Source organism: Meriones unguiculatus, chromosome 2 (genome assembly GCF_030254825.1).
Source record: "Meriones unguiculatus strain TT.TT164.6M chromosome 2, Bangor_MerUng_6.1, whole genome shotgun sequence".
Classification (NCBI taxonomy): domain Eukaryota; kingdom Metazoa; phylum Chordata; class Mammalia; order Rodentia; family Muridae; genus Meriones; species Meriones unguiculatus.
Genome location: NC_083350.1, coordinates 51,456,183 through 51,471,704, shown reverse-complemented (window position 1 = coordinate 51,471,704; position 15,522 = coordinate 51,456,183). Strand labels below are relative to the sequence as shown.

Below are 15,522 nucleotides of genomic sequence, written 5' to 3'. Positions count from 1 at the left end.
CGTGCGCGCAGGTGTTCTTGCCCATTCTGGATCTTGGGAAGGCTGAGGCCCAAACAGGTGGTCCCGAGGCAGGTGCAGATGAAATCCTTGGGAGGAGCAGGGTTCCTGCCAGGGTGCTCAGGCTATTCGGGCCTTCAGTGGGTGAGGTGTATGTCAGTCTGTCTATGTTTATGTTCTTGGGCTGTAGCCCCATGCTGCTTCCCATGGTTCCTGAGTCTCAGGCTCAGTATGTAAGGTTCCCTCCACTGCCCTTGGAAGTACTCTACCTGGGCCTTGCCTGGGCTTCTAAGCACTGGACTTCCCAAAGGTGTGACCTGGACTCCAGTTCTGTTGAGGCCAGAGGAAAAGTGACAGTAACTGTGTGGAGATGTTTGTGTGTTTGGGCAAGGAAGGATACAGAGGCAAGACCTTAATTTCAAGGCTACCCCCAAGCCATTCTCCTCCCATGGGTCTACCAGCTCTGGTCTTCATTCTGTCTCTCCTTAGAGTGGCACATTCTTTCCCCACAGGAACTGTCCTTTCTTACAGTGGGGCCCTTTGCTTCTAGAACAGCATATGGATTTGCCTCCTGCCTCTTGTTTAGTCCAGAAGCTTTTCCCCTAGAGTCCAAGGGAAGAATAAAGTCTCCCTTTATTTATTTATCTTTTAATCTAGACCTGCCTGTAAGAGGCTTACTTTTGTCTGACATGGTGGCACATGCCTGTCATCCCAGCATTTGGGAGTCAGAGGCAATTTGAGAGTTCAAGGCTACCCTGGACACATACACCAAGACCATTCCTCACTTGATCAGGAGGGGACCTGCCCGAAAATTCACAGTCCTGTGAATAACAGTAGTAGTTCAGTGATGTTTACTTAGTGATCCACAGTGTCCTAGTGCTGCTCTAACAATGAATGGTCTGTACAACTCCTGGGTCTGCAGATTTGCCAATATTATATCCCTCTTTTACAGTAGAGGCAACCGAGGCAAAGAGAGATTATTTCCTACCTAAGGTTATTTGGCTAGCAGGTAGATCATTGTATATTTAAGTTCAATTTGAAATGTTTTATTAAAATCACTATTCTGAAATACTGAATATAGTACCTCCTACAAAATTGAGACACTATGTCTTTGTTTTAAGATTTATTTATTTATTTTGTATACACTGTTCTGTCTGCATGTACACCTACACACCAGAAGAGGGCACCAGATCTCATTATAGATGATTGTGAGCCACCATGTGGTCACTGGAAATTGAACTCAGGATCTCTGGAAGAGCAGCCAGTGTGCTTAACCTCTGAGCCATCTCTCTGGCCTGAGACACCATGTCTTAAGGCTTATGACTTAGATGGAGGACATCTATCCTCATGTGCTTTTTACTGTATTTACTCATGTGCATTTACGGTGAAATGCAACCTAGGGAAGAAAGGGTTTATTTGTCGTAAACATCTGGATCACAGTCCATCACCAAGGGAAGCTAAGGCAGGAGCTCAAGTAGAGTCCCTAGAGGGATGCTGCCCCTCTTGGCTTCTCTATGGCTGACTCGGCCCGATTTCTTACACATTCCAAGACCACCTGACCAGGAATGGCAACACCCACAGTGGTCTAGGCCCTCCCACATCAATCATCAGTCAAGAAAATGTCCCACAAACTTGCCCACAGTCCAGGCAATTCCTCAACTGAGGCCCCCTCTTCCCAGAAGACTCAGTTTGTGTCAAGCCGACAAAAAGAGTACTGCATCTCTTTAGGATACCCAGGAAAACCCCTTTCTGTTGTGAAAAGTGCCTCTTTTTGTCTGTTCCCTTATCATCCATCAAAACAGAAGATGTCTGTGACCTTAAACAACAGCATAGAAGCTGCTGACCTTAAACAACACCAAAGAAGCAAGCATCTGGCTCTGTAGCACCAGATGCCAGCCTGGGTATTGTCTGATCAGCTTTTCAAGTCGTCTACCCAGAATGGCATCAGATCCTGCGGTTGAAAGCCCAGGCTCCTCCATGTCCTCCTCCATCTAGATGCCAGTCTGAGTCTCTCTTGCTTTGCCTGTAGTTCCAGTCAACTGCTGCTCACAGGAGTCCCCACAACCCACTTCACTTGTTTGCTTTAGTGGCTCAGGGAACACTTACGTTTGCTGATTTATTATAAAAGCCAGTACAGAAATAGAGGAAGAGGCATGGAGCACAAAAGAGTGCAGAGAGTAGTACTTTTGTGCCCTCTACAGATCAGACTCTTCCAGGATCTGCCCTGAGTTTGGGGCTGTCCAGAAGACCCAAACTCTGTCCTTTGTATGTTTTATGCACAGGCAATCCATGATTGAACTGAAGCAGTGGTTCTCAACTTTCCTAATGCTTCGATCTTTTAATACAGTTAGTTCCTCATGTTGTGGTGAACCCCAACCATAAAGTTATTTTCATTGTCACTTCATAACTGTCATTTTGCTATTGTTATGAACTGTAATGTAAATATCTGTTTTTTAGGGGACCCCTGTGAAAGGGTCATTTGACCCCCAAGGGGTCATTATCCACAGGTTGAGAACTGATCAAGTAAAGGGTCAGCTAGGACACCAATAGAGCAGGCTTGTCAGTATAGGATTCCTCCCTCCAGGGCTATTGGGCAGGACCCTAAGGGAATAAGGAGAGACTTCTGACCTACTTCATGGGAGGCCAAGAGAGTTCATTTTGTTGTTGTTGTTTTGTTTTTTTGAGACAGGGTCTCGCTATATAGTGCTGACTGTCCTGGAACGCACTAGGTAGACCAGTCTGGACCTGAATTCACAAGTGCGCCTTAAAGGAGTTCATTTTTTTATAGGGAGTTCCAAGACAGAAAAACAGGGAAGGCTTAGTATTTCTGTGAACCTGCTTTAGGGAAGAGAAGTCCTAGTTTCTGTGGCTTGCCTCTGGGAGAGAGTTAGGAGCCAGGGACTGCGGACAAAAACTAAATAATATATCCCATCCTTTTATATACAGGAAAGGTTTTTTTTTCTTTCTTTTTTTTATCTGACCCTCCATCACCAGTCTTGGCAGAACCTGCTGCTCCTTTCACCCCTACCTTACTTACTTCTGCCAGCTGTACCTCAGACTCCTGAGGTAAGAAGGGCTGGAGAGATAGGGACAGAGGCACCCTGAGAACATAGTTGGGGCGGCCTCTTTGCCTGTTGCAGGTGGGACAGGATATACTGTTTCAGATACTTATGTCCTACGTGTTCGGAGAGCTGGCCGGGGCCTCATAACGGTATGCTAATGCACACACTTGGGGAACAGCTGTGAGCCATGCTGGATCTGGTCCCTGACTGCCAGACTGTGCCTTTAATCTCTGAAGGACATTTGGCTCTGAGGTATCTGAAGCCATACACAACCACAGGATCCACGGAATCTGAATAGTTCAGGCAGTGAAGGAAAAAGTGCTGTGACAGGGAGCCTACGTTCTTGAGCAAATGAGTTGGTTATGAGTTAAGTGTGGGACAGCGAGAAGGTGCCGCAGCTTAGCCGGGAGACTGGTGAGGAAATGCCGACAGCTGACTCTGGACAAAATCAAACTCTCTCTGAGGCAGTTTCTTCTCCATAAAATTGTACCATAAGATGCTGGCCACCTGTAATGTGCAGGACTTCCTGGGCTTGGGCCCAGAGATGGCAATGATAAATTATGAAGGCCGTGCCTAGATGAAAGCAGCTGTGCTGGCTAGAAGGCTGCAGTCCTGTATGTTAGTGTTCCAGATGTTGGAGGGCCACCTAGAAGGAGTAGCAAAAGGAGATACTTGCACAAGATGAGCGGCGTATCCTCAGTGTTGGTAGAACTCTGGAGTAGGCTCCAGAGCGTCTCCTGATAGGGTGCCCCTGAGGAGCCAGGCGAGCAGCACTGGAGGGCACCCGTAACTGGAGTTTTGGGATGCAGGAACTCTGCTTGGGACACAGGAGGAACATAGGGGTCATACTGAGGTGAGCAGAGAAAGGGGACCCAGGACCTAGAGTCCTCCTCGGTGTTAGATGCTTCCTGTGCCCTCTTCCTCCATGACTCAGATCAGCCGAGTTGTCAGCTCCCTAGGAAAACCCAGAGAAAAGAAGGTGAGGCTGGGGCTGGGTAGAAATGTGTGCTGCTTAGGAGGAAGCAGGGCTCTACAGAAACCTTGACAGAATGTGTTTGGGCCCAGCTCTAGGAATGACCCAAGTAAGGGATGCTCACCCTCTAGGCCCTGAGGCTGCCTATGGGGAGGGCCAGGAAGTTGATCTGGCTTCTGCTGCCTGGCCTGAGTCCTTGTGTTCACCTAGGGCCAATAGGCAGCAAAGTCTGAGGAGTCTGACTAGAATTGAGGCTGATAATAGATGGACCAGGATCAGAGCTGCCAGGTGTGGCATTGAGGGGCGCATAGATTGGGTGGAGTTGGGCTCAGTGGGACTTTTGATTGACAGTGACTTCAGGAGCAATCCAAGTCAGCGAGCACCACAACTAGCACTTACAGAGAGGACAGGAGGGTTCAAGACAGCCAAAATCAGACAGGAACCTTCCCACCGGAGGAGCTGGGCCTCTCTCTGCCTGTTTCCCTCCCTCCCTCCCTCCCTCCCTCCCTCCCTCCCTCCCTCCCTCCCTCCCTCCCTCCCTCCCCTCCCTCCTATTTTAGTTAGAACAACGCCTTTGAGTGTGGCTTAAATTAAATAGATTCAAGAAAGGTGAAAACTGTGAAGTAAAAACCTCTACTCTTACCCAGACTCTGACATTTAAGTTTCTTACATTGTCTCAGAGACATAGGTCACTCTTTTCATATAAAACCTATAAAAACATTACTCTGTCCCTCCCTTGCTCACTCTCTTGACCACATAGAAGACCTGCCCAGCTCTCTTTAAAGGCTGGTATTCCCTGTTCTCTGGCATATTCTCTTCCTTATTTAGCTGAGTGGACACTAGGGTAAATTCACTGATTTTTTTTTCTTATCAAGTAGTTGAATCCCGTCCCTACAAATATCCCCTTGCAGAAGTGCTGCCCCTACCGTAAAGATGTGTGAGAACGTCACCATGATGGCAGTGTTACACGTGGTTGTGAGGATCAAATGAGAGTAGGTAAAGCTTCCCCAGCGCCACGAACTCTGGGCTTAGGACAGGGGCTGTAAATTGGAGCACTCATCCAACTGTTTGTAAACTGGACATCAAATGAGGTGCTGGTTGGGGTTTCATATGACTTACGGAAAGTGAGGTGACCAGAAACGGTAGTCTGGCAGCTTCTGCTGGGTGCCAGACACTGGAGTGGCCCCTGTCCCGCCCGCGTGGAGCTGACAGTCTTGTGTGGGTGAGTCTTACAGTGTGGTAAATGCTGCCAGACCGTGGCTGCTCAAGCCCCTTCTTAACTGGTCTCTCTCTCCCCCCGCCTGCCCCACCTCCCAGTGTACATTTTGGAACGGGAAAGGAAGAACACCACGGATGGCGGGTGTCAGGCAGTCCTGGCCGCGTGCTGGGCTGCACTCTGCTGCTGCTGCCTCCTGGACAGCTTGGACTGAGCAGCCAAGATCCAGTGCTCCTGCAGCTACTACTCCTGTTCCTGGAATAAACAACTAGTGATATACAAGTTCAAGTTTTTTCTTTCTTTGAAAAAAAAAAAAATAGCTAACCTGCAGACTTTGAAAGTTTAGCTCCTATAAATGGGTGTGAAATAGAATTTATCTTTTGCCTTCCAGATTACCATTGACCTTGAAGAAAAACACATTTATAAATACATATATTCCCAAATGTGTGTATATAAAAGTTTTTATATATGTATATATATATGTATATATATATATGACATTACATTACCTGGGTCCTCTGTCATTACCTTGGTCCTATCACATGACCTAAATATGACATCATTTGGGACATATATGTGTGTGTGTGTGTGTGTGTGTGTGTGTATATATATATGTATATATATATATATATATATATACATATATATATACATTTTCTTTTACGTGGGCACATGTGCCATGACACACATGTGGAGGTCAGAGACAGCAACATTCAGGAGTTGAACTCAGGTCACTGGGATTAGCAGCACGTACCTTTACCTCTAAGCCACCTCTTTAGCCCCTTGTATATGTTCTTAGACTATTTTTTTCCTATTAATTTGTCTTTTCCTACTGATTCTTCGAGAAGCCTGGTTTGTTTTGTTTTTGCAAGGGGAGGTATTTAAGACAAGGTCTCACTATGTAGCTCTGGATGTCCTGGAATTCTGTGTAGACCAGGCTGGTGTCAACCTCGGATCTACCTGTCTCTGCCCCCAGGTGCTGGGATTGAAGTTGTGTGCTGCTATGCCTGGATGAGAAGTTTCTTTTTGATACGTGAATGAGTGAATGAATGCTTGTCTGGTTTATAAGCGTGCAGGCTTACAAGTTTCTGTCAGGCTCTCTTTTTTATAGTGTTGGTTGTTTTAGAGTTGTGTTTATTTAAGAGAGTGTGTGTGTGCGTGCATGTGTGTGTGTGTGAGAGAGAGTAGTACACGCACATGCATGTGTGAAGGCCAGAGGAAAGCCACCTGTGTCTTTCTCTGGTTTCTCTACTTATTTCTTTGAGGTGTAGGGACTCTCTCTGAATCCGAGCCAGTGTGGTTAACTAACTTGGAAGCCAGCAGGCCCCAGGAATATTATCCCTGTGCCCTGCGCACGGCTGGACTTGTACTTGTGTGCTAGGATCTGAACTCTGGTCCTCATGCAGAGGGAACACTCTTAATCACTGGGCATCTCTCCAGTCTGCCCGGTTTGTTTTTACTGATTCTTTAGATTTTCTAGATAGAGTTCTCACTTCTTCTGTTTTGAAAGTTTCTTCTCTATACTGTCACATCAGAGATCACTTCCCATGCCACATGTCGAGGGGTTTCTAGGCACCAGGCAGTCTGTACAGCACTGGCAGATGCCAGCCCGGTGTCCTCACTCAGTTCACTCTGAAGGTGCCTGCCAGGAGATGGCATTAGAGCCACAGGCAGGGGTGGGGGCAGTGGCGAGGATGACAAGACAGGACTGAGGTACTAGGACTGGTCCCATAACCAGTGTCAGGCACAAGCCTCAAGCCTTGGGAAACTTTGCTGGTGCTTCTGATACTGGCTGTAGAAATCATTCCTGCAGCCTTTCCTTGATCGGCTCACAGAGCTCAGGAAGCCTGCTGCCTGGTTTATCGTAAAGACATTGCAGTTGGAAGAGGCTGATGAAGAGATGCAGGAGTGGAGGAAGGGCCTCTGGGCCTTTTTCTGGGTTCACAACTGTTTAGGAACCTCTACATGTTGACTTTTCTGAACCCCATCCTTTTGTGGTTCAGAAAGTCTCGTTTCCTGGAGACTTCATTGTAGTGGAATAGCCGTATTGTAGCACAGGCAGCCATGTAGTGTGACTGGAGAGAAGGAGTCTGATCTCATGCCACAGACTAAGCGGGGAAACCCAGCGAGGCCTGTCATTCCAGTTGTTCATGGCCTTTCCATGCAGAATTCTTTCCTTTCTAATGATTACTCTGACAAGGCAGGGTATGGTTTTTGTGCTACCTTGGGAAGAATTTATGAGCTATGGGGAAAACATATCTATAAATATCACAGCCATGCCTTCACCATTAACTTGAAGTGAGGTTTTCCACCTACCAAGTTCCCATATAAAAAACGGTATGCTAAGTGTCCCCGCTGCTGGCTCCTTTTCATTCTTTAACTAGAAAAGGAACCCGATCAAGCCCCCTAGACTGTATTGCTATGGCCATAGATCTGCATTTCTGTTTGTTTGAGGTATTTTTCTTTTCTTATTATGCAGTTATCTCTCTATGTGGCCGAGAGAGCTTTGCTCTGTAGAACAGGCTAGCCTCGTTCTCAAAAAGATCTGCCTGTCCCTCTGCTCCTGAGTAATGGGATTCAAAGTGTGCATCACCATGCCTGACTTAAAAAAAAAAAAAAAAAATTTTTTTTTTAAAGATGGTAAGTGTAACTGTTTTGCCTGCATGTCTGTATATGCTACGTGCGCATGCCTGGTAGCCACACGGTTCAGAAGAGAGCTGCAGGTCTTCTGGAACTGGTGGTTGTGAGCCACCCTGTGGGTGCTATGAACTGAACTGGGTCCTCCGCAAAAACAAGTGCTCTCAGCAACTGAAAGACCAAGGGTAACCATGCTCCTGATATCCCTGCCTCTCCTGCCCAAATGCTGGCATTATAGGTGTGTGTCTACCATTTTATCCTGTTTACACTACATTACACAGTAAAAACTTTTAATTTTGATAAAATCCAATTTACCAATTTTTCTTTTATAGAAAATGCTAAAGTAACATCAGGTAATGAGGATTTTTTAATCTCCTCCTAAACTTCTCCTATTTTATATTTAGATGCATAATCCATTTTAGGTTAATTTTTTTAAATAAAATATAATGTTTTAGTTCTGGTGTGGTGTGCACGTCTCTGAGTTCAAGGCCAGCCTGAACTAAAGGGTGAGTTCCAGGACAGTCAGGGCTAGTCTCAAAAATCCCTGTCTCAAAACAAAACAAAAAACAAAAAGGATAGTTCAGGATTGTTTTGTTTTCTGCATTCCAGTTTTTTCTTTCAGCATTCTTTGAAAAACACCCCTTCCTTCAGGGCTCACTCTGCATATTTGTGAACCAGCTAGCCAAGTTTGTGCGAGTCCTGTTTTCTCTCTTGTATTCTCTTGACCTACGGAGACTTGGACACCATTCATCAGGACAATTTACTGTCTTGACTACTGTAACTTTAGAGGGAATCTTGTTTTATCGCAGTTCTTTTGTCTTTCCATAAATTTTATGTATGATATGCCTCATATTTTTATTGGAATTACATTAAATCTAGATCATTGTGGAGAAGATCGTATTTCCATATTTATTTATATCAGACAGGGTCTTACTGTGCAGCCCTGGCTAAGACCGCAGCCTGCTAAGTATTTAAGTAGGATCTTTTGATTGTTCTGTACATTCATGCTTTTCCACTGGCTGTGTGTGGTGACTGGAGTTAAAGCTCCCGGTGCTGGTTGAACCATGGTAGCACATGAGGTGTGGGTTCATGAGGACTTTTCCACTTTCAAGTCTTCACACCTGTCAGGACACACAACTATTGTACAGGGGGCATTGAGCCAGCTTCACCAACTGACACAGAACAGGTGTGGGGGGTACAAGCCTTTAATCAGAGGCAGTCAGGTTTCTGTGAGCTCAAGGCCAGTTTGCTTTCCATAGTGAGTAGTAATCCAGTTAGGGCTACAGAGAGACCCTGTTTCAAAAAACAAAACAACAAAATCCCTGCATTAGAAGATGTATTTGTGGTGCGAGACCCTGGTTCTCTGTTGTCTGCAGTGATGTTACCCAGGCTGGGTTTTCTGCACCAGACAAACTGTCTTTTAGAGCCTCCCATACTTGTTGACTCCTTCCCTTTGGCTCCTCAGAGCGACATCTCCCCCAGTTCCCTCACATCTGCTCCAGGCTGACCTGATGCCAGGTGTGGTCCAGAAGGCAGTGAGTAGTGCTGCTCTCTGGTCCCCTCCCATGAAGTCCTTTGGCTGACCTCAGGATCAAAGGAAGCTGGTTTTCTGTCTCACTCAATGTGAAGCATTATTTGCTAAGGGTCTCTTTCCCTTGGGGCATATCAGAGTGCTAGCCAAGATCCGTAGCAGGAAATGGCCATTTAGGATTCCTGTTTGTGGCTTGTTTCCTTCTTTCAATAGCATGGGAAATTCTTTCAGAAATACAAAAGCAAAATGAGTTCTTTGTTGTACTTAAATCCGAGTGTAAGCCTTTCATTTTATAAGCACATCTGGATAGAGCCCCAGGTAGTTGGTGCAGGTATGTGGCACAGTGTAAGAGCCCTGCACTCAGTGGGGATTGCTGCCGAGTTTGCAAGGCCGAGCTCTGCATGCAAGCCAGCCAGCCCTGTGCCCAGCTGGAGGGTCTCCACTCTCCAGTAGCTCTGTCAAGACAAACAGAGCTACGGCTACCGAATCAAGAAAGCCGTTCTGGACTGGCATGGTTGCTCAATGGGTGCTTACTGTCAGGCCTACCAATCTGAGTTTGATCCCTAGGATCCACCTGATAGAAGGAATCGTGTCCTGTAGGGTGAACACCCCCCCCACACACACACACAGTGTCATGTATCCCACTCCCAAATTTTAAAAATGTAATAAAAATATTTTTAAAAAAAAGACACCGTGAATGGTGCTTGAGAAAATACTCAAGAAACTCAGGGAAGAAACTTCTCATTTCTTCCTACTGAGAGCCTTCAGTTTTGACCTGTCATAATATGCCTTTTCTTCAGCATGCTGGGCAATAGTTTCCACAACTTCATGGTCTCATTCACAGTAGAGGATGGAGGCTTTTCAAATAAGTCCCATAATTTATCTGAAGGCTCCTGCTACAGAGGAGTAGCTCTGTCTTCAACTTAGTAATGCTTTTACAGTTAATCACCCCAACTCCCAGCAAGAAGTCCTTCCTCCCTTCTCTGTTTAAATCCTGCTTGTTGTGTAACATCTTTTCTGGAGAACAGTAAGCACTTGGGAACCTCCAGCCTCTCGCGCCCCCAATGCCTGCTGGAAGGTTTAACATTCTCACCCAGATTACTCACATTTGATTAGCCTTTAAGAAACACATAGCTCAGTCAGCTACATGCTTGCCGTGCAAACATGAGGAAGACAGCTCATTCCCAGCACCCAGAAAGGTGGGTTGTAATGCATACACCTGTAATCCAGTCCCTGCACGGGGAGGATGTGGAAACAGGAGGCTCTCTAGTTCATTGTCCAGCTCATCTGGTCAAATTGGTGAGCTTCAGGTGTAGTAGGAGACCATGACTCAAAAAACCCAGGTGAAATGCAGCTGAGGAGATTGTACAGTGCTTGCCGTGAAGACCCGAGTTAGCACCCATGTGAAAAGGACAGCATGTCAGTGAGTGCCTGTAACCCCATCAAGGAGCGGGGCAGAGGTGGAAGGATCCTAGGGGCTTGCTCACCAGTTAGTGAGCTCCAAGTTTAACGAAACCTTAGCCTCCAAAAACTAAGGTAGAACTAGGGCCAGAGAAAAGGCTCAGCGTGTAAGGTGCCTGCTGCCAAGCCTGACAGCTTGATTCCCAGGACCCATATGGTGGAGGAAATAACCAACTCCTGCAGCTTGTCTTCTGACTTCCCTGCGCACACCAGAGCGCAGAACAGGGATAACACCTGGCCAGCACGTGCTCTCATAGTGAGGTGGGGCACTGGGGGTGGCGCTTTAGAGGTACGTTACACTTTTCTTTGTAATGACTTTGAAAGTTGTGTGTTCACATACACAGCATGTGGAGACCAGAGGCTAACTGGTCGCTCTCAACCTCTCTCTCTCCCTGTCTTTCCCCTTCTCCCCCAAATGAGCTCCCCCGTGGAGCTCATTTGTTCAGTTAGACTGGCTGGCCAGTGAGCTCTAGAGACTGTCCTGCCTCCACCTCACCGGTGCTAGGATTACAGGCACAGACCATCACACTTGGCTTCTCTACAGGGATGCTGGGCATGGAACTCAGGTTCCCCACAATTGTGTGGCAATTTACCAACTGAGCCATCTCCTTGCCCCTTAGATGTTGACATCAGCTGTCCAGTTTCCTGTTTTCTTCAGAACTTAGTATCAGTGTGCTAGTGATAGTTGTAGATACCACATTCAGGAAAATGTTCCCATACAACTTCGAGAGGTTCTCCTTCCTTTTATCGAGGAACCAAATGTCTGGATATTTAGTTCGCCCTCCCCAATCCCTGCAGGGTCCCATCAGCTAAAGCTGTGCGCATCTGCCTACTATCCTGGCTGCCACACAGATCGCATCCTTTGTCATCTGTCCATGTATCCCCCCACACATTCCCTTCACCTTGTGTCTAGACTATCATTCTTAATAAGATGGAACCAGTTAGACAGGTTAATAGAAGCTCCCCCGTCACAGATCCATAAGAAGACCTTGTATTTTCATAATTTCCCCTGTAGTCTGTCCTCTTTGTAGCTCCTGTGGTGGTCTACCTTCTCAACCACCTGCCAGGTCCACCAAACACTTCACCTCCTCATTTTGTTCATGAGACCCTTCCAGTTCCCTTCCAGTTTGTTAGGTCAGAGCTGTGACTTCTTCCATATTATTAGTGGGTCAGTAGCAAGTCAGGATTTAAGCCTATGTACATAACCATCATTTTGAGAGCACCAAGCAATGAGGAGTCAGACAGCTGAGGAAAAGCTAAACAAGAGCACTTGGAGGGCCAGCTGGGCACTCACTTAGCAGGCATATAGGAAATTTACTCTGTCACAGTTGCCCACTGGAGCAAGTCCTTCTCAGGGGATGGGCTCTGACTCCAGATCACATTCTGGAGCAGGGCAGGAGCTAGATCTTGACCAACATGCTGACCTTCATTGGCCTCAAATGGAGCACAGTAAGGAGACTGCCATATCCCGTGGCACATGTAGCCAGCCTGAGGTGAGCCATCCTGATGCGCAGAGCCCAGGTCCAGGAAGCAGTAGGTGGAATGCACAGGTAAGGATCCGCCTTTGACTCCCTGTGTGGTGGCGGCAGATTCTTGCTGGACTCTCCAGTCCATATGGCCAACGTGATCTCAGTTCTTCTACACATCACCTGTATCTTATCTCTGGCTCAGAGGCTTGCAGAACACCCCAACCAGCCCCGTCCCAGTGTGTAGCTAGAGGGTGGCAGTGCGGTCCTGCATGTTAGGCCGGGACTGCCTGTAGATGTGCTCAGCTGTGGTTCAGGGTTTTGAAGGTAACGCCACACTGTGACCTCCTGTATCATCACTCACCTTTCAGTTCTGTTTATCCAAGTGATGCTACCAGGTGCTCTGCTCTCAGCACTGGGGTAACAGTGCTAACTAGCTGACTCTGTGACAGCCCTAGGCGGGATTGCTTTGGGGCTCATCTGGACGACCCGGGGGTTCCCTAGGTTTCCTTAGCCTCTCAGCTGCACTCATTGTGACTAGGAACAGGATCCATACTCAGGTCAAGACTCTTCTCTTTCCCAAACCAACCCATAAACCTGGCCTCATGTGGAAGCAAGCAAGGGGGTGGCAGAAGATTCCGTTTCTCAGTCTGGTCTACCTCAGAGTATCTCGGGACACTGACGTAGGGAGAGTAGGGATCTAGGAAACCTGGTTTCTCACGAGTCAATTTCATAGCGATCACGAGGCCTGAAGCTTCCCAAGGCAGCTTGAGACATAAGGGTTAGAAAGGCACAGGGGCTGGGCACAGCCAGGCTCAGCAGGCAAGGTAGCTGTGGTCACAGAACCTGGCCGAGGTGTGCCAAGCCCTGACAGTCCCATATCCTACGGGAGAAATGGTCCTAACAGTTGAGACCCCTCCGGAAGCCCTGTCTCTGGTCTGTGACGTGGCGCTTCAATGGCCGTCTCGAAGGCTCTCGCTCCATGTAAAAAGGTGTGGCGGCAGACTGTCTGCCTCTCCTCCTCCGTGGTGTTTGCAGTTGCACTCACAGGCATGCACAAGGACTTGTAGACTCGAGCAGCACACCAGAGCCTTTGATTAATCATTCAGAAGGTCAGAGCAGAGCGAGTGAAGGTTTCAGATGTCAGGCTGACATCACCTGAGAAAGCCTGCGCTCACATTCGTGACTCATCCCTGCCCTGTCCCACCTCCCTCGTCAATGACTCCTGTGAGATTGTGGACTATCTTGAGACCAAGGGGCGTCTGGTGTGATATGTCAGGTGGCCCCGGGGAAAGACCCCAGGAATCGGGGAGGCACGTGATCACAGGAGACTGTGCCTCTTGGCATGGCCTGTCTACCTTTCTTCTACCACAGAGACTTAAGAAGTGGGTAGCTGCCTTGCCCATAAGCGTCTGAGTCCTCCCAAACTTGCTCTGCACCTAAGGCCTCTGGAGCCATTCTGACCTACTCTGAGCCTTGTGCTCTCCCACCCCACCACCAATTCTTGTATTTGCACCCAGATGGCAAAGTTACAAATCCTTGTCCTTTGTAGACACCAGGCTTCCGCCGAGAAGACTGACAGCTGCTTCAAGGTGGAGGGGTGGCTTTAACAAAAGACAAAGCAACAAAGGAACCTAGATTTGATGTCATCCCAGCCTGGTCATTAGAAATAGAGTTCCCTCAGACCCTTCTTGCCTGGGACCAGTACAGAGGCCCCTAAGGTTAAACAGGATCATCTGTGACTCTAGTGAGTGAATGAGGTTAGTCCTTAGGTGAACCAGGGAGCCAGTTTTTAAAAGTCCTATGTACTAGAGGGCCTAGGCCGCAGTCTTTGTCTCAAGACTGGCCACAGGGGGGCACTTGATCTCCAGGAAGGATTTCAACAAGCTCTACAGTGCCAGAACCTCTCTCCAGACCAGGTCTGGAGGGACCAGGTCTGCAGCCCTACCTACCCATTGCTTTTGACATCCAACCTCCTTTTTCTTCTTTTAAAAAACTAGAAAGACTGAAAGGAGGTGCAGGAGAAAGACTCACGGAGCTAGCACAGCTTACATAAAGTTTCCAGTCGTACACACACCGCTTTGCCTACAGGAGACATTTACCAGGACATTCCATCTGACCTGGGTGCAAACGCCTGGCTACAGCCATCTCTGCTGCAGTGCCTGCCGTATGACCAACTGGCACTCCCAGCTCGGCCTCAGGACATGCCCACTGAGCACAGAATACCTGACTGATTCCAAAGTGGGAAGGTGTGAGAATTCTCAAAGCAGATTCCCTCAAAGGGGTGACAGGGACAGTGGCAACACCAACAACAGCCGTGAGGCTCCTGATTGGTTAGAGATCCACCATCTAGAAGATGCTATTGGAAGATTTACCATCTCCAGGCTCACAGGCTATGATGTGAAGCTCTAGAAGGCCTTCCTTCGGACTTGCTCCTGGGCTAATTCCTGCTGCTTTGATTAACTAGAAAACAAGAAAGAGGGATGTAGGAGACCTACAGATCCCACCCCCCTAGCCTCTGTGACAGGCAGGGGGAGTCAGAAGGACTTTGGGAGACTAGACTGTCCTCTGGAAATGGATGCCTTGGGCATCTTTTCAACCTCCAGCAGTCTGGGAAGAACAAGCTCGAAGTCTCTAAGTCCCCAGGTTTCCAGGAATTTGAAATTTAGACCTGGCAGGAGTGACCTTGGCTGATCTGGAGAGGCAGGCAGTGAAGGAAGCAGGATTCAGCATTTGTGTTGATGTAGCTGAGCAAGCTCAAGGTCCACTGGTTCTCATGGGAGACAAGGCCCTACGACTAGTGCCAGGGAGAGGGTCTTAAGGGGAAACAGGAGACTAGTGACCCGGAGCTGTCACTCAAGGAAGCTGAGGGTTGGATGACACTGTAGTAGGCTTTTGGCTAAGTCTTGCCATTGTGAACAACCACCCCAGTGGATGGTAGCTGGAGACTGGGGCTGAGTGCTCTAGCATTAAACCTGTGCCAGATCCCTAATAAGCCAGGGCACTCTCCTACCAAGGTATAAAAATAGAAAACACATACATAAAAGACTAGAGCTGAAGGTCTGGTGCAGAACTGGTCCAATTCATAAAAATCCACATATTCCTGTGTTGTGGGAGTTTGAAGTCCTTACTAGTATGGTTTTGATGGTTGTTCTAAGCTTAAAGAAGTAGCTGCCAAC

General features: G+C 47.7%; 1 protein-coding gene across 2 annotated transcripts in view; it reads left to right on the top strand.

The window, feature by feature from the left end:
* The window catches only part of Cystm1 (cysteine rich transmembrane module containing 1), a 55,768-nt gene that overhangs the window by 39,121 nt on the left and 1,125 nt on the right, over positions 1 to 15,522 (top strand). The window lies entirely within an intron of this gene.